Genomic DNA, 17571 nt, shown 5'->3' on the forward strand with positions numbered 1-17571 from the left:
CTGACCATGGATAGGAGGAAAGTTTGTCTTCTACATAGTTCTGAGGAACCCAGAATTGACAAAAGGTCTGCCATCTTTTTACACAATCATCTCAACCTGTTTCAGCAGTTTTTTGGGGAAAAAAAATAGCGTGGACAGCTTACATTTGATCTCAACTGCCTCTATCTTGACATTGAGGATGTTACTTCTTTTCAAAATCCACAGTTGCCTCTCAAAATTAATGACAGGGCTCCAGACTAATTGCATGGGAAGCTGGATATCTTTCCCCTGTGTGCAAGAAGGAAAGAAAACTGGATATAACAGTGCTTTTCACCACACAAATACTTATTTAATAACCATTATGTACTAAATGCTGTGCAAGGAAACAGGAGAATAGCTAGCAGATTAAAACTTTCCTGCTTTCACAGAGAGCATTAGAAAAGAAAAAGGAACTAAAAACTTTTACCTGTTTAGTACCCAAAACCTGATTTATCAGTAAGATTCACATGAAATGCGAATATCCAGCATCATGCTTTACAGATGATTAGCAAAGGAACATCTATGTATATTGTCCACCACTGCCTGGCAGGCCTGAGCCCATGAAATGCAGCCCCCATTTGGGCTCCATGAAGCATTTTGGTTCAGAAGTACATGACTTTAGTCGATATAGAGAGACTTCCAAGTGCTGCGGTCTCTGGGTTTACACATCATCATTTCACAGTTCACTTTTTGCTATGTGACAAACTTGCATACATCAGCAGAGCTGTACTTCATAAATCTGTAAATGACTGGCTCATTTACAACAAACAGTCCAGACAGAAAGGTACATTCTGCTGCTAGGATTCCTACATCAGCCACTGGGAGCTAGTCAGTTTCACCATTCAAAATTTCCAGGGAGGCATGGTTAGGGTGTGGTGTGTTCTGGAAGAGGAAAATGGTTACAGACCTACTGTTTACTTTCTCCTTTAAAGCACCCGATCCAGTGATTAGCCAAAAACAAGCAAGCTTTTCACTATAGAGGTGAGGGCCCAGAGGGAAAAGTGCATGCTGCTCTGAAACAGGAATCTGACATTTCAGAGAAGCCAGTGAAGGTCTGGACAGGCAAGTGGTGTTTGAACTGAGCTCTGCAGAAAGACCAATGGTTACAGAGGGGAGGCTCCAGGAGAAGAAGTAGCATGAGGTTTGGGAATAAGCTCCACTGTTTGAGTAACAAATAAATCAGTCATACTGGACTATGGAGAACACTACAGAAGGTGGGTGGGGACAACTCCAGAGAGGCATGAAGAACACAGGAATGACAAGAAAGATTAGGGATCTTTACTGGAGAAGCAAAGAGAAATGCTGAAGTACCTTTAATGGGGATGCATGGAAAATGGCACGCTCGCTGAAGATGAGAGAGAGTGGAAATGAATACATGCGTTAGATAACTGCTGCAGACATCTTAGCAGATAGAAGACAACGGAGTGAAAAGCACGGTGTCATGTAGTTAAAGAAAAATGACTTGATTCATGATATGATTAGGGAGAAAAAGTGACTAGAATGGGTAGTGGCTTGGATATGAGGACCAAGAGCTATTAATAATTTCTCAATGACTTGTATACCAGATGATCCCATTTCCTGCCACAGGAAGCAACACAACCGGGATAGGATTGGGTCACTGGGAAACATAAAGAGGGCCGCTGGGCTCACACTCAAGCAAGATTGGCCCAGTTGTCAGCTGAGATTCTCCAGAAGGTCTTGTGGAAAATGAACAGAGAACTCCTTTTAAAATAAAGAATGTGTGGAAAGAGATTGAAGGGCAATTTTGAGAACAACACCCCACTGCTCAGACATGAATGAGAGAAAATAAAAAACGAAAGAGTAGCAGAAACAGCTCTTTTCACAGCATTGTCTCTTTAAGCAGCTGGGAGCTACTGAAAAGAAGAAAATGGGAGCCAGACATTAGAAGGGGAGGGGAAGCAGAGACTGCAGGAGAGAAGAATTAAGACAGAATTTTCTGTTAAAACAAATGTTGTGTTACGATACATTCAACAGTAAAAAGGTCAATCAGATACATTTGCCTTATATAATCAGATAGTTCCTGTGATAATCAATCTCAGAGAAAGAAAGCTGAGAGTATAAGAAAGAGTGGGAGGATTTTGCCCAGCACTTGTCAAAGCTTTCCCATAACTCAGTTCTGGATCCTCAGCTGGCATTTAACAGTTGTGTAACTTTGGGCAAGTGTTTAATAAATGTGTGCCTCCATTCATTCATCTTTAAAAGAGAATTAATAGTAACTGCCCTGCCTACATTAAATAAAATAATGTGTGGATAAAGTTTGAAAGACATAAAGTAGATTTATATTTATGTACGATGAATATATACACTCACCTATAATATAATATTGTATTACTGCTAGTAAACACAATTTTTAATTCTCAACGTAAACAGCTAAGGTCCTGAAAAGGGCAGTCTTTTTTTCTTTTTTATACTGTGCATGAAAGAGACGTGCACAGTAGGCCCATCTTCAATATGAACAGAGAAGGGCAAATCCATGATGGGAACTCTGTGTAACAGCAAGTAAGGCAAAGTCAACACTGAGTTTTAGGTTCTGAGTGGTTTTACTGGAAATGCATATGCAAGATAATACAACATTCAAGCGAATGAGACTCATGAAATTATCTTGCCAAGAATCAATTCTCAGAGGAGGGGACTTCCAAGTTTTTCTTTCTTTCCCGATTATAGTTGTAATTTGTTTCTTTTTAAGGTATAAAATCTGGGACTGCATTCTCTTCCTTGTAAATTATGAAAATCGATTTTGTGTCCCTTGATTTTTTGCTTTTGTGGTACTAGGGATTAAACCTGGGGTCTTTGCACTGAACTACCTTCCCAATCCTTTTTTTTTTTTCCCCTCATTGAGTTTATTGGTACATTTTAGGTATACAGTACAGTTACATTCATTACTGGGATCTTGTACCTTTACATGATAGGTCTTGGTTTTCATTTTTTCCCCTTGTCCCTGCCCTCCCTTCACCCCTGCCTCTCCTCCCCCTTACAAACACTTTATTTCCATCTTTTCATTTTCTCATATTTTTTTTCTTTTCTCTTATTAGCTTTCCCGTACCCTTCCCACTTTCCCTACACCTTTAGCCCCTTTCTTCCTATTTCACATTGTCAGTTATATCATTAGGATCTTAGGTACTATTATAGTTTATTCATACCAGAGAAACTATTAGGTATTTACACATGTGTGACTTATTTCGCTTAGGAGTACATCCTCAGTATGTATCCATTTTCTTATGAATGAATCTAATTTCTCATTCTTTATGGCTGAGTAATATACCATTTTATAGAAAAACCACATCTTTTTTTTAAATTTATTTATTAATTTTATTGAGTTTATTGGTACATTTTAGGGATGCAGTACAGTTACATTCATTGTTGGGATCATGTACCTCTACATGGCAAGTCTTGATTCTCATTTTTTCCCCTTACCTCTGCCCTCCCTTCACCCCCTCCTCCCCTCCCCATCTACAAACACTTTATTTTCATCTTTTCATTCTCTCACATTTTTTTCTTTTCCCTTTTTGTTCTTCCCCTACGTATCACACCTTCCCTACACCTTTAGCTCCTTTCCTCCCATTTCTAAATGTCAGTAATCTTATTAGAATCTTATGCATTGTTGCAGAATATTCACACCAGGGAAACTATTTGGTATTTACACATGTGGGACTTATTTATTTCACTTAGGAGTATATCTTCAATATGTATCCATTTTCCTATGAATGAATCTATTTTCTCATTCTTTATGGCTGAGTAATATTCCATTTTATAGAAAAACCACAACTTCTTTATCCAGTTTCCAACGGATGGGCAAATAGGCTGTTTCCAAGATTTAGCTATTACAAACTGTGCCGCTATAAACATGGGTGCACATACTTCTCTGTGATATGATTTTTTTAGTTCTCTTGGAAAGATACCCAGCAGAGGGATGGCTGGGTCAAATGGAACCTCCAGTCCAAGATCTTTGAGGTATCTCCATATTGATTTCCATAGTGGTTGCACCAGTCTGCACTCCCACCAACAATGGAGAAGGGTTCCTTTCTCCCCACAACCCCGCCAACATTTGTTATTGTGTGATTTCTTGATAGCAGCCATTCTTTGTGGGGTGAGGTGGAATCTCAGTGTTGTTTTCATCTGCATCTCTCAAATGACCAGGGATGTGGAACATTTTTACATGTATTTACTTGCTGCTTTTACTTCTTTGTCTGAGAAATGTCTGTTCATTTCGGATGCCCATTTTCTTAATCAGGTCTTTATATTTGGGGGGGGCTGATTGTTTTGAGTTCTTTATATATTCTAGATAATAGTCCCTTGTCTGAGGAACACCTGGTAAAAATATTTTCCCACATTGTAGGTTGTCTTTTAGTTTTGTTGATAGTTTCTTTTGCAGTGCAGAAGCTTTTTAATAAGATGAGATCCCACTTGTTGATTCTTTCTGCTAGTTCCTGTGCTACGGAGGATTTGTTCATAAAATCTTCTCCTATGCCAATGACTTCCAGAGTTCTGCCTAACTTATCTTCCAGCAAGTTTAGTGTTTCTGTTTTAATATTTGAATCTTTAATCCACTTGGATTTTAATTTAGTGCATGGTGAAAGATAAGGGTCCAGTTTTAATCTGTGGCAGGTTGAGATCCAGTTTTTCCAACACCATTTATTAAAGAGGCTATCTTTCCCCCACTGAGGATGGTCAGCTCCTTTGTCAAAGATGACATAGCTGAGTACATCTGGGTTTGTTTTTGTGTCTTCCAATCTGTTACACTTATCTTCAGGTCTGTTTCTTCACCAGTACCATGTTGTTTTTATCACAGTGGCTTTGTAGTAACATTTCAAACTGGGAATTGTTATACCCACTGCCATGTCTCTGTTGCCTAGGATGGCTTTTGCTATTCTAGGTCTCTTAGGGTTCCAAATGAATTTTGAGATTCTTCTTTCTAGTTCTGTGAAGTACAGTGTTGGAATTTCAGTTGGCATTTCATTGAATCTGTATAGCAGCTTTGGTAGTATGGCCATTTTCACTATGTTGATTCTTCCTACCCAGGGGATATCTTTCCATTTTCTTATATCCTCTTCGATCTCTTTTTTTCAGAGTGCTATAATTTTCAGTGTAGAGGTCTTTTGCTTCGTTTTTTAGATCGACTCCTAGATACTTTGTTTGTTTGGATGCTATTGTGAAAGGAATTGTTTCCCTAATTTCTTTCTCAGTGAATCTGTTATCTGTGTTCAAGAAGGCCATTGATTTTTGAGTGTTGACCTTGTATCCTGCTACTCTGCTAAAAGTGTCAATTTAGTCTAGAAGTCTTTTGGTACAGTTTTTTGGGTCTTCTATGTAGAGTATCATATCATCAGCAAATAATGACAGTTTAACTTCTTCCTTTCCTATCTTTATTGCTTTAATTTCTTTTTTTATGTAATTGCTATGGCTAATGTTTCCAGAATTATATCGAAGAGGAGTGGTGATAGTGGTCATCCTTGTCTTGTTCCTAATTTTAATGTGAAAGTTTTCAGTTTGGAGCTATTTAATATGATGTTGGCTGTTAGTTTTCATAGATAGCCTTTATTAAGTTGAGATACAGACCATCTATTCCAATTTTTTGCAAGGTGTTTATCATGAATGACTGTTGAATTTCATCAAATGCTTTTTCTGCATCTATCAAGAGGATCATATGGTTTTTGTCCTTGACTTTGTTAATGTAGTGTATTACGTTTATTGACTTACATATGCTGAATCATCCTTGCATCCCTGGAATAAATCCGACTTGGTCAGGATGTATGATCTTCTTGATGATCCTCTGTATTCTGTTTGCTAGTAACTTATTAAGGATTTTTGCAGCTATATTCATTAAGGAGATTGGCCTGTAGTTCATCTTTTTAGTTGTGTCTTCCCCTGTTTTGGAAATCAATGTGATACTTACTTCCAGAAATGAATTTGGAAGTATTGCTTCCCTTTCAATTTCATTGAAAAGTTTGAAGAATAAAGGCAGTAGTTCTTCTCTAAATGTCTTGTAAAATTCAGCAGAGAATCCATCAGGACCTGGACTTTTCATTGTTGGTAAATTTTTAATTACATTTTCCATTTCACTGATTGTAATTGGAGTTTTTAAAATGTTTTTATATTCTTTGTTCAACTTTGGTCATTCATAAGTATCTAGAAATATGTCTATTTATTCTGTGTTTTCCGTTTTATTAGAGTACAGGTTCTCATAGTAGGTATTAATGATCATCTCGATTTCTGTGGGATCTGTTGTGACTTTATTTTTATTCGCAGACAAAGTAAATTTCAAACCAAAACTCATTAAGAGAGACAAAGAATAAGATTGCTACCTCTGCTTTTTTCTGGGCTCCAGTCATGTGGAGAATTGTTTTCCATCCTTTCATTTTCAGTCTATGGGTTTCTTTTTGCACTAGGTATGTTTCTTGTATACACCATATTGTTAGATTTTGCTTTTTAATCCATTCTGCAAGTCTATTTGACATTGATGGTATAACTGATATGTATTGACTTATTATTGTCCTTTTGTTATCTCTTTTTAATTTTTCACCTTCTCTATTTAGTTTCTTGCCTTGCCTATTTGATTTGCTCTGTTGGGCCTCAAGGTTGTGACCTTCATTGTCTTTTTCTAGGATATTGTTTAGAATTCCTCATAGTGCTGGTTTGGTGTTCATGAAGTTTCTCAGGTATTCTTTGCATGGAAGTATCTTATTTCCCCATCCATTTTGAAAGAAAGCTTTGCAGGATACATCAGTCTAGGTTGGAGGTTGTTTTCTTTTAGGACTTGAAATACCTCACTCCAGGTTCTCCTTTACCTGAGGGTTTGCTTTGAATAGTCGGTGTGATTCTGATGGGCTTTCCTTTGCATGTGATTTGTTTCTTTTCTCTTACTGCTTGTAGTATTTGTTCTTCTGTTGGGTTTCTAGGATCTTGATTATTATATGTCTAGGTGTAGATTTTTTTTTTATCATGCTTAGTTGGAGTTCTAGATGCCTCACTTATCTGTATGTCTAATTCTCCCATTCTGTTTGGGAAATTTTCTGTCATTAATTCTGTGAACAGCTTTTTTTAAGTCATTTGTATTTTCTCCTGCTACTTCATGGATTCCTATCAGTCTTATGTTATTATTCTTTGCATCATCTAGGAGTTGTTGGATCGATTTCTCATGATCCCTTACTGTTTTTAAGAGACCTCTGTTTTCACAGTCATTGACTGCAATCCTATCTTTTATATCTGAGATTCTGTCTTTGCATTCTTTTATTCTGTTGCATACACTTTCAATAGAGTTGTTAATCTCCTGGATACCTGTTTGAATCTGTTTGAAGGGTTCCATTTCTTTCCTCTGTTGGGCATTCATTGTTTCCATTTTTTTCTTATGCTGGGCCTTCATGGCTTTTATCATGGTCCTGAGCTCATCTATTTTTTTCTCAGTTTCTGTTCTGGAGTCTTGAATCATGACTTCCATTTTGCTCACCATCTCTATGTTTATCTGGGAAATTATTTCTGTTTTGAATTTTTCTAGAGCCTGATTGATCTGTTTTGTTACTTCCTATGCTATGGGTTCAGGGTGTCCTGCTGGTTCACTATCAGAATTTCTTCTTCATTTGCCCTACTGTTTACCATTAGTGAACTGAAAGTCTGTCTTTGTGTCTTGGTTAAATGTTTTCTCAATTTTAATTTTGTTTTTGGGTTGTCCTTGATTTAATTATTACTTAAATCTTCCTGATATAGTTGCAGTTTAGCTTTTGAGTCTCTAATGACTCACAGACATTCTCATTTTCAAAATATCAGAGAAAGCAACTCATTAAATCAATCACAATCCTTTATCCCAGTTGATACAATCAGCAGCACAATAAGATCAAGCACAACTTGCAAATTGACCACTTGTGGTAGTCATTGATCTATCTCCTTTAAACCATGTGAATTAAATTAAAATCAAGAAACAGCCCAAAATACATTTGCAGTGAATATACTTTTCAATATAGCATCTTTACTATTTAGGATGGGGGCTTAGACAGAGTTAGGACGAGAGGAATAGATAAAGAAGCTAGAAGACATAGAATGACCATACAATCTTTAAGAAACTATTAAACTCAAAAGAGATAGACAGGGTGCAAGAATGACAAGAATATATCCCCTTAACAGTAATAGGGGCTCACTTTCACTTTAAGCTATTGACCCATGAGTGAGGTAAAATAACAGAAGAAAAGAACATAAAGAAAAAAAATGATAAAAAAAAAGAAATCTGAGTTAGGACAGGAGCAGAAACAGAAAGGGAGATTAGGGATAATATAGTGGAGCAAGAAACTGAGTTGGAGAAATAGGACAGAAAAAAGAATTAGCAGAGTGGAATGAGGAAAAGAAAGAAAAAAAATGAATTTGAAGGGCCTCTTTCAGACTATATCTCTTCTGTCATAATATACAATGTGTGCAGCCATGTGCAGAACCAAGTTCCCTGATCTCAGCTAGCCAATGGCAGATACCCTCAACTCAGACTGACCTCAGGCCACAAGGCCCAAATTGAGTTCCCCAACCTGCAGGGGTGAACTCCACACAGTTCTATTACAGTTTTCCCTGGCCCTTTCTTTAAAGATGTTCAAAGCTGGGAGCTCAGAAAAATACCCTTTATGACCACCTATGCCTCTGCATAGTGGGTCCAAGGACTGGCACAAACTGGAGGTCTGGCGGGGGGGGTTGTTTCAGGGGCACCCATGTGGCTTCCTTCCTTGCTGGAGCTGGTAGTGGCCCAGTCAGGGGAGGGCACGACTACCAGGTCCACCAAATGGCCCCAATCCTTTTTTATTCTGAGTCAGGATCTCACTAAGTTGTTAAGTTGCCAAGACTGAACTCAAACTTGTGATCCTCCTGCTTCAGCCTCCCAGAGTGCTAGGATTACAGGTGTGTGCCAACAGGATCAGCCTTTTGCTTCTTCTTTAATCTACTGGATATTCCCTTAGAATCTGCATGAATAAATACATTAGTGGCTGATCCTGGGAACTGTGGAGGAAGTAAGAAAAGTGAGTGTGTCACAAATGAGCAGTGGAAATCTTCCAGAAAATATTGGCAAAGAACACTTGAACACCTGCACACCTTCATTCCCTCATTTCAAGATTAAGTAGAAGATTAAGAGTAGAATCCCTAACAGGGATCTCAGAGAGAAGAAATAATGTTTGGTTTTCTTATAAAGGCATTTAACATATGATTTGAGTGTCTACCAAATACTTTATGGGTTGAAATTCAATATCCATTATGTGAAATTGATTAATTTCCTGATGGTTATGGACACAGATTAGTTTTTCTATAGTGTAGTTTGATTTGTCTAATAGAAATGAGACAGGCTCAGTAATGTTGACAGTGGTGCTGTGCCTGCCAAGCAAGCACAAGGTCCTGAGTTTCATTCCTGGTACAAAAAAAAAAAAAGACGAAGAAGAAACAAAGAAACAGATGAGACAACAACAAAGAAGAATCAAATGGGGATGGGGAAGCATATTTTAATTCTTTTTTACTGTTTTCCCTCTTTTACTCCTACTCCATTTTATCCCACAACCCATGAATTGAGCCTGGGTTGGCTTTTAACTATAATATTGTCCCCAAATTGATAAATACTTAACCCAAAGTTTCTTGGTTTATTTTCCTCTTTGGTTATTTTTCAGGAATTGTCTATGAAATAAACTGGAACAACATGGGTCCCAGACAAGAGAAATCATACACTGACATACACAAAAAGTATCTTATAAAATTATTTCTTTTACTTCACATGAAGAAATGAAGGTATTGTATAAAATAGTTTATTTAGTTATCTTATAAGTAATGCAGCTCACTAGTGGAAGAGCCTGAGAGAGAGTGAGGTGACCAAACATAGTGATAAAAATTAAGAAGAGACAATGAAGCAGGACTTTGACCAGGAATGAACAATCCTCAGACAAGATGGAATATAGCCTCTCCCTCTTAAGGAGAAGCCCCACCATCTACTGAACTCCTGAATTTTAAGGAACCTAAAATATAATGTACTTCCTATAACATGAAATACAGCCTAACCCTTTCTTAGTATTTTTGAGATAATTATAATGTAAAATAATTAGTCCTTTCTATTATCCCAGTTACTGCAAGTACTACATGAAAGGACTTGGCTAGAGAGTTCCAACTGATCATATTAAATCCACGAGACCACTTGTGATAGGTGGCCACTAAGCAACTGAGCAATTCATGTGCTTTGTTTATCTATACTATAATTAACTCTAGATCAGGGGTTCGTGCAGCCAATCCCCAAATTTGGAACTCTTCCTGGAAATCCAGGAGCTATTCTCCTTGTTTCCATTAAAAACTCTCCTAACCACCACCTTTTGTTTGTGACTTCATACCTTGGCATTTACAAAACTATGAGGCAAGTGCACACAGAATAGACCTAAAAGTGTATTTTAAAAGATTATTTGAATTGTATAGTTTAATAGCATATAACTCTGTGCTTTTTAATGTTGATAAAACTGAGCTTCTAGAATGCTGTTCTGACTTATGTAATTTCAAAGCCAAAATTCTAGAATGACATTCCACCAAGCTCCCCCATAATTATTAAAACAGATATTATTAGTCATACTGTTAATGAAGTCAGATTTTTATTTAAACATATCACATGACAATTAATTAACACCAAATATATTATGTCTATGGCATCCTCTGACTAATATGTGTAGTGACACATCAAAAAAAGAAAGTAAAAGGAAATGAGATTGGTTTTAGAAAATGATGTTCTTACCAAATTCCCACCAAACTTGCCTCTTGTCTTCATGTCTCTTGATAATCATATTCATTTCATTACAGCTATACATAGGGCACCACACTATGCATGAAAAAGAAAACTGCCTTATGTTAAAGCAGGCTTCTTAGTAGTGAAGATAAAATATAAAAATGACTGTCACCTAGAGTCATACAAGATGAAATCATATTTTTTTCTATCAAAGAGACCATAAGGGGAAAGGGTGGAATTTTGGGGGGATTGTGCCAGCAGCCTTCACTCAGTAAATGTGGTGTAAACTCATAAGTTGGAAGCGTGAAAGGCAGAAGAGTCATTTTAGAAGAGGTATGGGAGCTTTAGGGAATCCTCAGAACCAAATATTTCAAACTGAAATGTGTCCAAGCACATAAGACTCCTCTGCTGCCAACTCTATGGTTGCTAAAGCTCAGGAAAAGAAAAGGAATAAGCAGCAGCCTAGTAAATACTGTCAGAGCCCTGGGTTGAAATTTAAGTCTTATCCCCAAAATTCCAGACAGACCAGGAAATAATATTCCAAATGTTATTCTTTTCCCCTAGACTGAGAAAGCATGTTAGAAGTGATCATCCTCTTTTCCCTTTGGTTCACAGGAAGAAACTTATAAGTAATCCAATTTCACTTAATATCAAATTGATCTCTATGAATAGAAAAGTCTAAGTCAGCACTGCATTTTCATTGGCTTGAAAAATGATGCTCAGAACCATCTGGCTGAAATTAAAGTTTAGCTTCTCTGCTTGTCTCACAGTTTAGTGACTGTTATTCTTCTGATTTCAAGCGAAATTATAATCAAACACTGAAGAGGTTAATCTAGAGCTATTCTCTGTTTTAAATTACACATTTTAGATATCTTTTATAATTATTTGACAAAGAAACCTACACACATTTCTAGCTCTTTAGACATTTTGTTTCATCTACTGAATACTAGGACACTCTGTATTTGTTCAGACATTTTGGCTGTACAGATGGCTCATAATTCATAATGGAAAGAGGAAAAAGAAGATTTGTCAGTTTGATTTTTCAACCTGTCTCTTTATATATCTTGAGGATATATAACATTCCCAAATGTTTCAGAGACCAAAAAAAAAAAAATTGACATTTTTGTGCTCTTTTTATTCTCAGCTGCTCATTTTATATTTAATGTTTAAGCCAGAGTCTTCTCACTCCTACTCACTGGAGCAGAACTCTCTTGCTTCTCTTGCCTGGAATATTTGTGTCAATCCAAAATTACTTCTTTGGGAAATCTTTGTGCTTCTGTAATAATCCCTAAGCCTAACTTTATTTAGAAGGATGGTGACCTTCCCTCTTATGAAAATGGATAGTTCATTATTTATCAAATCACTCCATTTAGATTTTGAGCCATGCTTAGTGTTAGAAGTTTTCTTTTATTAAGCAAATCAGACAAGAAACCATTGGTTTTGCTCTGACAGGAGAAGCCAAATACTAACAGTCTGTGCCCTTCCACATACGTGTATAAGCTTGTGCTGTTTTGGCACTTCTGCCGATAATGGAACACATACACAAAGTTGATTTCATAAAATCACCTTATTTAGCGGTGCTGTACCCACTTTAGTGAGTGTAAATACACAATGACGTTCACATGAAATCACTCATTATTGACACATTTCTCTGAATAAATTCACATTTGTGCTGATGCACAATTTCTTTGAAAGACTCTATGAAATGGTAAACAATGAAGGGAGTTTAAGAAATAATAAAGATAAATAAAATAAAGATAGAGTTAGTTTGATGTGATAATAAAAGTGTCCAGTCAAACTAATTTTTTTTTTTTTTTGTAGAGTCAGAAGAAGAGACAGAAGTGCCAATTCTGGGTTTCCATTGAATAATCTTTTTGACTTATATTTCCCATTTGAGAAGCGAGAACATCTGCTACCAAATCTAGTCTTCAGCAATAAACACAAAACAGGATGGTTGTTTTAAAATTAAGTCTCTACCAATAGAAGTAGGTTACATATTAGGAAATCAGAAGTATTTAATTAATGAGGAAAATACATGTGATTATATAGATTCATAAGCATTTTCTAAGAAGGAAGGAAGAAGGAACTCTGCTGAAATTATGCAACTTAAATTTTAGCTCCTCTCTGAAACTTACGCTACCTTCAGCTTTCATCATCTTTCACCATATCTGTTTCCTTCGGATGCTCTGTCTGTGTAATGGTCATAGCCCACTTTATTGCGCACAAATCGCCCTTCCATTTGCATTGGCTACTGGAAGACAAGACAGTTAATCACTTTCGCATTCCAGGCATATGAGGAGGAATCAATAGATATTAACTGACTTGATTTAGAAGTTGAATTACTTCATTTCCCAAAGACAAGCTGAAAAGAGTCTATTGATTTATTTCAAGGTCATAGATGTTGATGGTTGAGAATGAAGCTGATTCAGCTTTCCTATATAGCTAGACAGGCTTATTCTATACACACCATTCATAAATTTCATGAAATCATGTTCCTAATGATGTCTTGTAAGCTTTCACACCCGGAACGTGCATTATTCTTATATTTTACAATTCACAATATTGAGCCCTCTATTATCTTGAATTAGAGTTTTTCTATCATAACTGCTCTCAGATGAATGCCATGTATGGCCACACATTTTCACATTAAGTAGTTTTACACAGACACATTAAAAACATTTATACAATTTTTAGATCTTAAGTCATATTATTTAATTACTTTAATATTTTCAAGGGATTTCTCCTCATCAGGAAAAGAGGGAACTCTAATCTTATTAAAATTAAGCAATTAATTCTATTGTACAAAACAATTTAATAATAAACAAGACAGAGTTGCATTATGAGCTGAAAATAAGAATACTAGTTTGTTTTTTTTAAAAAAAAAAAGCACAGCCAAAGGACAAAAGTAATGTTTTTGTGTGAAATTACTGACACCAAACTCACCAAACTTCAGCCTGGGACATAGTTATAAATATTGTCACTGTGGAGTAATAATTCTTCCATGACATTTCACTGGATTTAATGATACCTAGCTAAACTCTAAAGTCATCTAAAGAAATACATAATCAAAAAGATAAAAGGAAAAAGGCCAGGTCCTGGGAGTTTTACCCATGCCTTCTCATTTCAGTAGTGGCAAAGGAGAAACAGAATCGACTAAGTGAAACCTACATGCCCTTCTGAAAAGAAGGAATGTTTGCTTGTGTCAAGATGTTCACAGCACTGCCAAGGAAGCAATGGACCAAGAATGAAGGTCAGTGGTGTAGAGCTGTCTCTAGTCTCACTTCCCCTTGCTGTTCTTATCCTTCAAGGGACTGAGCCCAAAAGAGCCAGTTATTTTAAGGAACACTCAATACATGAAAAACAAAAACTGAATTCTCAGGTATATGAGCAGTATGCTTTGCAAGTATGACCAATTAAGTGACCTTTTATCTCTTGTAAGCTTCACTTTACTAATCAGTAAAGTTAAAGGCTGGGATTGAATAACCTCATCTAATTACTTAAGTAACTATCAGATTGCAATAAACTTTTATATTCAGTGTGCCTACATTTTATTCTTAGGACTTGTTAAGACTAGAAAGCAAAGAGCTATAAGTTCCTGTGAGAGAAATTAAACACCATCTTCCTCCTCCTCATTGTCCCTTGTTGCTACTTATATTGTTATAATCATGTTCATTATAATATGGCAGAATATTTTTTAGAGTTCTATTCTATTTCCCAAAGCAAGCAATTTAGTTTACATGAGTTTATAGTCTTTGACCAGTATAAAAAAATAATTCAACTCCTGTGACTAAACACTTACATAACTTCAAGTAAAAACTGAACTTATTTATTATTGTGTTTCTGTTTATTTCCTCAGCAAATCAACTGTCTCTCTTGGGACCTCATTTATCACTTAACCCTTATGATAATAGTTACTACTCTGTATTAGTAATGACAAGATTTTTCAAAAGTTAGTAATTAACATTGCTGACATATTTCATTTAACTTTCTACATACATCATATTTTGTATTCTTTCTCAATCAATATAATTTACAGAACAAATGCACACTCACAGGACCTTGTGGCACACATCCGTAACGCCAGCTCCTCTCTGGAAGGCTGAGGATTGCAAGTTCAAGTCCAGCTTGGGCAACTTAGTGACTCAGCAAGACCCTGTCTACAACCTCTCCAAAAAGCTGGGAATGTAGTTTGATGTGAAGGTTCTGGATTCAATTCAGTCCCTACTATCATAAAACAAAACACAAAAGGCACTGTGGACCTGTCTCCAGGCTTCATTTCTATGTGATACTTGTAAAAATATATACATCACAGGATTCTGGGGATATCTGAAGATGTGTACAGAATATCAGTGATTCTTTGTGCTGTGTCCTGTATAAGAAGACATACTCTATTTTTGTCATATTTAAGATGGAGCTTTTTTTCTTTTAGATGCAAAATGAGAAGTCATATTAAACAAGGATTAGAGACAATCAACTTTCACTATCCCAGTTTTGAATCAAATGCTATATGATAATAATGCTTTATGCTATATATAATGCTGAATACTATAGGATATAACATAACACAGATATGATTTCCTCAGTCAAATATAGCCCCAATTTTACAGTGACATGAAAGTGATGTATAAGGAATGTTATTTGTAATGTAGTTGTGAAAGTAATGAAGTAAGTCTGTTCATAATTCCACCATATTTAAAACACTTTAGTGGCACACACCTCATTGCTGAAGCTCAAACTCATTAGCATAAAATGTAAATTTTTGTTATTTTGCCCCTGCTTATTCTTTTTTTGTGTGTGTGTTGTGGGGGTACAAGGGATCGAATTCAGAACCTTGCGCTTGCAAGGCAGGCAGGGGAACCACTGGGCTAACTCCCCAGTCCCCTACTTATTCTTCTATCTCTTATCCTACATTCCTTTTCTTTATCTTAGAATTGAAGATTCAACATTCCCAAATGATTTGCAGTTTTTTGAACATACTGCTCTACAATAACCATTATCGCTTCTATTCATGTTGTTTGGGTTGGGTGGGGACCCCCACCTCTAATTCTTCTCTTCCCTATTTGTTTTTCCTTTAACATCATAAGTCATAAACCTGGAAGCATCAACAATCGAGAATATTGTGTAAAATCTGAAATGAAATTTAAATAAGTCCCTAAATATGCTAAAATCAACATCAAAGAAATCTAACAGAATCTATTACTTCTAACTTAAGTACTGTTATTTAGTTTCAGTGTTTATTATAAGTGAGTAAACAACTTAGAAAGCAGATGTGTTTATAGAGAAGCCCTGGTAATCGGTAAGAAGTTGAAAGATGAGATCCAAAAAAAGTAGTAAAGGAAGAGACAATAAAAATTTAAAACATTTATGAAAGATTAGAATATAAAGCAACCTAAATTTTTCACAAGAAATTTCATTATGTATACGTAGTAAACATCGGTAGGAAATTTTACAAAATTATTCTAGGAAGCACACAATAAAATGTTTAAGAACTACAAAAGAGATTGTGTTACTTGAATAGATTAAAGTTATGTGGAGTATAGTAACTGCTCTATCGTATATAAATACAATACCACTTTGTTTGGAAGTCTTGATATATAAGAACAAAGTTGGTCTATTCTAGAGGATAATTATACTAGTGGATAATAACCAACTGTCATATATTACTTTGTTCTTCATTTTGAATTTTGACAATACTTTTTCAAAAGAAAAACTAAATATCTGTGTGTTATTCATAGGTTTTTATCCTCAGCTATACCAATTTATGATATTTGTATTCAAAGAGAATGATGTGCAGCTCTCTACACACCAAAGCAATTTGTTTAAAGTCTATTCTAATATCTTATCATAGATGTTTTGTGATATAAAAACATCAGCTGTCTGACCGTCCATACTAATCCCACTGTGAAGATGAATAAAAATTAACCTGATTGAAAGAAATGGTAGCACAGCAGAACATCTCATGCTCCACCTCAATGCTTAAGCAAGATTTGAGGAAAGGGACACTTGTTTCTATTAATATACATTTTAATTTGAAAACAATCAACAGTGTGTCTAGCACTGTTACAAGAAAAGGGAAAAATATTCTCAATAATGAAGTCAGGCTCTCTTTTTCCATGAACTAGATATTTTCCTTAATGGATGAATAATATCACTACTTCTCTCCTTTAAGCTATAACTAGAAAAGCCTTTTTTGTTTCACTGCCTATTACCAAGTAGGGGTGAAAAATGAATTTCTTTTAAGTATTTCTCATTCACAGCCTTCTTTTTTATTTCTCCATTGTGAACTGCTTATATAGAACATATTTCTGGGATTTAAGGTTTTTGTAGCACTTTTTTTAGCACCAAAATCAAAACACTTTATATTTTTATATACGATGAAATATACACATCCAAAAAAGAGATTATATATATTCTATAGCAATTTACTATTTCTCTTCCTAAAAGACTGAAACTTCATAAATTAAATGGGCATTAAAATAGCAAACATATCTTGTACATGCCAGGGAAATGTATGATAAATTCAGAAAATAGATATGATATAAAAGTTCCTCAGCCAAGGACCTAGTACTTAGATGCCTTTTCTAATAATCCCTAGAGCCATATGGTATTGAAAGAGACCATGAAAGAAGCTGAAGCAAGACCATTTACAGTGATACCTGTATCTGGGTGGGAAGCCTCTTTTCCAGTCTTATTCGCACACACACACACACACACACACACACACACACATCTGAGGGCATTTGGAGAAAGCACAGCCTCTGAGCAGAAATAAACTCTCCAAGTGTGGTTCTGCTGGAATAGATTCCAGCACTTCCCAC

At 35.8% G+C, this 17571-nt stretch overlaps 1 long non-coding RNA gene across 1 annotated transcript; it reads left to right on the top strand.

Annotated features, from left to right (window-relative positions):
• The first annotated feature begins 12578 nt into the window (after window positions 1-12578).
• LOC104874120 lies at window positions 12579-14809 on the top strand. Its single transcript, XR_783662.1, has 3 exons — window positions 12579-12738; window positions 13881-14003; window positions 14790-14809. It is a non-coding gene; the product is annotated as an uncharacterized LOC104874120 (long non-coding RNA).
• Window positions 14810-17571: the final 2762 nt, after the last annotated feature.

Source organism: Fukomys damarensis, unplaced genomic scaffold (genome assembly GCF_012274545.1).
Source record: "Fukomys damarensis isolate Sample0158 unplaced genomic scaffold, DMR_v1.0_HiC HiC_scaffold_4, whole genome shotgun sequence".
In the NCBI taxonomy this organism is placed as follows: Eukaryota; Metazoa; Chordata; class Mammalia; order Rodentia; family Bathyergidae; genus Fukomys; species Fukomys damarensis.